Source organism: Triticum urartu, chromosome 5 (assembly GCF_003073215.2).
Source record: "Triticum urartu cultivar G1812 chromosome 5, Tu2.1, whole genome shotgun sequence".
Lineage (NCBI taxonomy): Eukaryota > Viridiplantae > Streptophyta > Magnoliopsida > Poales > Poaceae > Triticum > Triticum urartu.
In genome coordinates this window covers 44817617-44823832 of record NC_053026.1, presented here as the reverse complement: position 1 = coordinate 44823832, position 6216 = coordinate 44817617, and positions in this window count along the sequence as shown.

The following is a 6216-nucleotide window of genomic DNA, read 5'->3' as shown; positions in this document are numbered from 1 at the left end:
AGGGAAACGACACGTATTGTATTGTTGCCATCGAGGATAAAAAGATGGGGTTGACATCATATTGCATGAGTTTATCCCTCTACATCATGTCATCTTGCTTAAAGTGTTACTCTGTTCTTATGAACTTAATACTCTAGATGCATGCTGGATAGCGGTTGATGTGTGGAGTAATAGTAGTAGATGCAGGAAGGAGTCGGTCTACTTGTCACGGACGTGATGCCTATATACATGATCATGCCTAGATATTCTCATAATTATTCGCTTTTCTATCAATTGCTCGACAGTAATTTGTTCACCCACCGTAATACTCATGCTATCTTGAGAGAAGCCACTAGTGAAACCTATGGCCCCCGGGTCTATTCTCCATCATTCAAGTTTCCAATCTATTTTATTTTGAAATCTTTAATTTCAATCTATATCATAAAAATACCAAAAATATGTATCTTATTATTATTATCTCTATCATATCTCACTCTTGCAAGTGGCCATGAAGGGATTGACAACCCCTTTATCGCATTGGTTGCGAGGTTCTTATTTGTTTGTGTAGGTATGAGGTGACTCACGCGTGGTCTCCTACTGGATTGATACCTTGGTTCTCAAAAACTAAGGGAAATACTTATGCTGCTTTACTGCATCATCCTTTCCTCTTCCAGGGAAAACCAATGCAGTGCTCAAGAGGTAGCAGGGCCCACGAGGCAGGGGGCGCGCCTAGGGGGTAGGCGTGCCCCCACCCTTGTGGACAGGGTGTGGGCCCCTTGGCCTTGATTCTTTCGCCAGTATTTTTTATATATTCCAAAAATATTCTCCATTGATTTTCAGGTCACTCCGAGAACTTTTATTTCTGCACAAAAATAACACCATGGCAATTCTGGTGAAAATAGCGTCAGTCCGGGTTAGTTCCATTCAAATCATGCAAGTTAGAGTCGAAAACAAGGGCAAAAGTGTTTGGAAAAGTAGATATGTTGGAGACGTATCAACTCCCCCAAGCTTAAACCTTTGCTTGTCCTCAAGAAATTCAGTTGACAAACTGAAAGTGATAAAGAAAAACTTTTACAAACTCTGTTTGCTCTTGTTGTTGTAAATATGTAAAGCCAGCGTTCAAGTTTTCAGCAAAGAATATGAACTAACCATATTCACAATAACATTTAGGTCTCATGTTTACTCATATCAATGACATAATCAACTAGTGAGCAATAATAATAAATTTCGGATGACAACACTTTCTCAAAACAATCATAATATGATATAACAAGATGGTATCTCGCTAGCCCTTTCTGAGACCGCAAAACATAAATGCAGAGCACCTCTGAAGATCAAGGACTGACTGGAAATTGTAATTCATGGTAAAAGAGATCCAGTCACAGTCATACTCAATGTAAACTAATAATAATACATGCAAATGACAGCGGTGCTCTCCAACTGGTGCTTTTTAATAAGAGGATGATGAATCAACATAAAAGTAAATAGATAGGCCCTTCGCAGAGGGAAGCAGGGATTTGTAGAGGTGCTAGAGCTCGGTTTTGAAATAGAGATAAATAATATTTTGAGCGGTATACTTTCATTGTCAACATAACAACCGAGAGATCTCGATATCTTCCATGCTACACACATTATAGGCGGTTCCCAAGCAGAATGGTAAAGTTTATACCCCCCTACCACGAACAAACATCAAGCCATGGCTTGTCCGAGACAACGGGTGCCTCCAACTAACAACAATCTTGGGGGAGTTTTGTTTGCAATTATTTTAATTTGATTTGAGCATGGGACTGGGCATCCCGATTATCAGCCATTTTCTCGTGAATGAGGAGCGGAGTCAACTCCTCTTGAGAATAACCCGCCTAGCATGCAAGATATAGACAGACCTAGTTGATACATGAGCTATTCGAGCATATAAAACAGAATTTCATTCGAAGGTTTAGAGTTTGGCACATACAAGTTTACTTGGAACGGCAGGTAGATACCGCATATAGGAAGGTATGGTGTACTCATATGGAATAACTTTGGGTTTTATGGAATTGGATGCACAAGCAGTATTCCCGCTTAGTACAAGTGAAGGCTAGAAAGAGACTGGGACGCGACCAGCTAGAGAGCGATAACAGTATTGAACATGCATTAAAATTAATCAACACTGAATGCAAGCATGAGTAGGATATAATTCACCATGAATATAAATATCATGGAGGCTATGTTGATTTTGTTTCAACTACATGCATGAACATGTGCCAAGTCAAGCCACTCGAATCGTTCAAAGAAGGATACCACCCTATCATACCACATCACAACCATTTTAATAGCATGTTGGCACGCAAGGTAAACCATTATAAACTCCTAGCAAATTAAGCATGGAATGAGCTACTATAATCTCTAATTGTCATTGCAAACATGTTTCATTCATAATAGGCTGAATCAGTAAGGATGAACTAATCATATTTACAAAAATAAGAGAGGTCGAGTTCATACTAGCTTCTCTCATCTCAATTAGTTCATCATATATCGTCATTATTGCCTTTCACTTGCACAACCGAACAGTGTGAATAATAATAATGGTACACGTGCATTGGACTAAGCTAGAATCTGCAAGCATTCAATTCAAGTGAAAAGACAAGGTAATATGGGCTCTTTGTTAGATCAACAATAATGCATATGAGAGCCACTCAACATTTTCATCATGGTTTTCTCTTCTCGACCCCCAAAGAACAAGAAAAGAAATAAAACTATTTACACGGGAAACCTCCCAACAAGCAAAAGAAGAACGATAGATCTTTTTGGTTTTTTTACTACTACAGGCATGGAAAGTAAACTTAGCTAAAAGCTACAACTATTTTTTTTGTTTTTCTTAAGGTTTTTCAAACACACAAGAAGAAGGCTTAAAAATAAATTAAACTAGCATGGATAGTACAATGAAAAAGTATGAGCACCGACAACTGGAATGAGTGTGTGAACATGAATGTAATGTCGGTGAGGAATACATACTCCCCCAAGCTTAGGCTTTTGGCCTAAGCTGGTCTATGGCCATGGCTCAAAGCTGCCCTCTCCAGTGTACTGAGGAGGATCCTAAGGGTGCCACTGGTTAGAGATCTCCTCCAGACCCCACTGATAAATAGACTGACAGCGAGGATCAAGTGGTGGCTCTGGCTCAGGCTCTGGAGCTGATGTCGGGCTCCGGTATGCATGAACGGCCTCCGGCAAAACAAGGTATGTGCCTGAAAATATGTTGAACAAAGAGGGAGCAGGCAAGGTAATAGTCTCAAAGTAATTTTTGATCAAATATCAGTCTATAGTTAAGCATCTTCTTCTTGTTCTTAACAATAAAATCATGTGCTACCATACTCTTATAATCTAGAAAAATAGGAGGCAACAACTTTTCCTCTTTCTCATAATGCCTAATAGGTATGTCAAAGTGTGCAGCAAGGCGTGAAGCAAAGATGCATCCAAAGATGGGACCCTTCGTACGGTTCATATTTAACCGTTTAGCAACAATAGCGCCTAAACTGAAAGTAGCATCACAAAACAAGGCATGTCGCAAAATAACAATATCAGGGGCACTAAGGTTTCCATTGTTCCCACGACCAATCAAGCATCTACTAGCAAATATTGCAAAGTAACATAGAACAGGAAAATGTATGCTAGTAATTCTTGCATCGGAAACTTTCCTCGTTTCCCCTACAGCAATCATATCAATAAACCCTTCCAAATCATTACGATGTGGTTCCTCTATGCTGCCCTCAAAGGGCAACTTGCAAACCACACAAAAGTCATAAAGTGACATCTCCTTATACTCATCATACAAATAAAAATCCATAGAAGGTGGCGACCTCCTAGCATGGAAATGAAAATTTTGCACAAAAATACTAGTGAGTAGGAGTTACTGTTCGCACTGGTCGCGGAGGAAGTCGATGATGCCCGCATTCTCAGTCAAATAATAAAAGTCATCATGAATCCCGGCTGCTCTCAAGAATTCATCACAAGGCCATTCACACGGCTGAACCTTCGCAGTGCGAGGGAGATTATATTTGGGCTTCTTATTCTCTCCACTTTGCTTATCCTTCGAGCTTCGGCTCAAAGAGCCCCTCAACAATCTCTTCATCATTTCCTCTGAAAAAATTCTGAAATTTTTAGTAACTCAAAATAAAAGTGGACCAAACTGAACAAGATTGATAGCAACTACTCCTACAAGTGCCTAGAGGCCATATCATGCATTAAAACTACTTTTGACTACATAAATTTGACATGCAAGCTGAAGAACAGTGTCACCTAAGCAGCAAAAATTTGCAATAAATAAATCACTAGAACAAAAACTAATTCGACCATTGGAGGAGTCACATACCAAAGAACAATCCTCCAAAGCAGTTTTGTGAATGGAGATTTGAGCAAGGAGATTGAAAATGGCAGCAAGATGTGCTAGAACTCGGGTTTGAACTGGTGGATGATTTTTTTCTGGAGGAAGACGAAGTGTGTGGGTGCAAAAATAAGTGGAGGGGGGCCATGTGGGGTCCACAAGGCAGGGAGCGCGCCCTCCACCCTCGTGGGCACATGGTGAGGCCCCCTCGTGTGTTCTCGGTGCCAATAATTCTTAAATATTCTAGAAAAATCATATTAAATTTTCAGGGCATTTGGAGAACTTTTATTTTCGGGGTATTTTTTATTGCAAGGATAATTCAGAAAACAGACAGAAAATAATATTTTTGCTTTATTTAATCTAAATAACAGAAAGTAAAAGGAGGGTACAGAGAGTTGTGCTTTCTCACTTCATCCATCTCATGCTCATCAAAAGGAATCCACTAACAAGGTTGATCAAGTCTTGTTAACAAACTCATTCCGAATCACATGAAACCGGAGAATTTCCGAATAACACTAGGTTACCTCAACGGGGATATGCACACCCCCAACAATAAGAATATCATATTTCTTCTTGACAGTAGGAAGAGGAAATTCAAAACCTCCAATAATAATCGTTGAAAATTTTCCAATAGAATTGATACTATGGACTTGAGGTTGTTTCCTCGGAAAGTTTACCGTATGCTCATTACCATTAACATGAAAAGTGACATTGCCTTTGTTGCAATCAATAACAGCCCCTGCAGTATTCAGAAAGGGTCTACCAAGAATAATAGACATACTATCGTCCTCGAGAATATCAAGAATAACAAAGTCCATTAAAATAGTAACGTTCGCAGCCACAAAAGGCACATCCTCACAAATACTGACAGGTATAACAGTTGATTTATCAGCCATTTGCAAAGATATTTCAGTAGGTGTCAACTTATTCAAATCAAGTCTATGATATAAAGAGAGATGCATAACACTAACACCGGCTCCGAGATCACATAAAGCAGTTTTAACATAGTTTCTCTTAATGGAGCATGGTTGCTACCTCTTGAGCATTGCGTTGGTCTTCCCCGAAGAGGAAGGGATGATGCAGTAAAGTAGCGTAAGTATTTCCCTCAGTTTTTGAGAACCAAGGTATCAATCCAGTAGGAGGCTACGCGCGAGTCCCTCGTACCTGCACAAAACAAATAAATCCTCGCAACCAACGCAAATAGGGGTTGTCAATCCCTATAAGGCCACCTACGAGAGTCAGATCTGATAGATATGATAAGATAATATTTTTGGTATTTTTATGATAAAAGATGCAAAGTAAAATAAAGGCAAAGGAAATAGCAAAGGAAATAACTAAGTAGTAGGAGATCAATATGATAAAGATAGACCCGGGGGCCATAGGTTTCACTAGTGGCTTCTCTCGAGAGCATAAGTATTCTATGGTGGGTGAACAAATTACTGTTGAGCAATTGACAGAATTGAGCATAGTTATGAGAATATCTAGGTATGATCATGTATATAGGCATCACGTCCGAGACAAGTAGACCGACTCCTGCCTGCATCTACTACTATTACTCCACTCATCGAGCGCTATCCAGCATGCATCTAGAGTATTAAGTTAAAAATAGAGTAACGCCTTAAGCAAGATGACATGATGTAGAGGGATAGACTCATGCAATATGAAGAAAACGCCATCTTGTTATCCTCGATGGCAACAATACAATACGTGCCTTGCTGCCCCTACTGTCACTTGGAAAGGACACTGCAAGATTGAACCCAAAGCTAAGCACTTCTCCCATTGCAAGAAAGATCAATCTAGTAGGCCAAACCAAACTGATAATTCAAAGAGACTTGCAAAGATAACCAATCATACGTAAAAGAATTCAGAGAAGATTC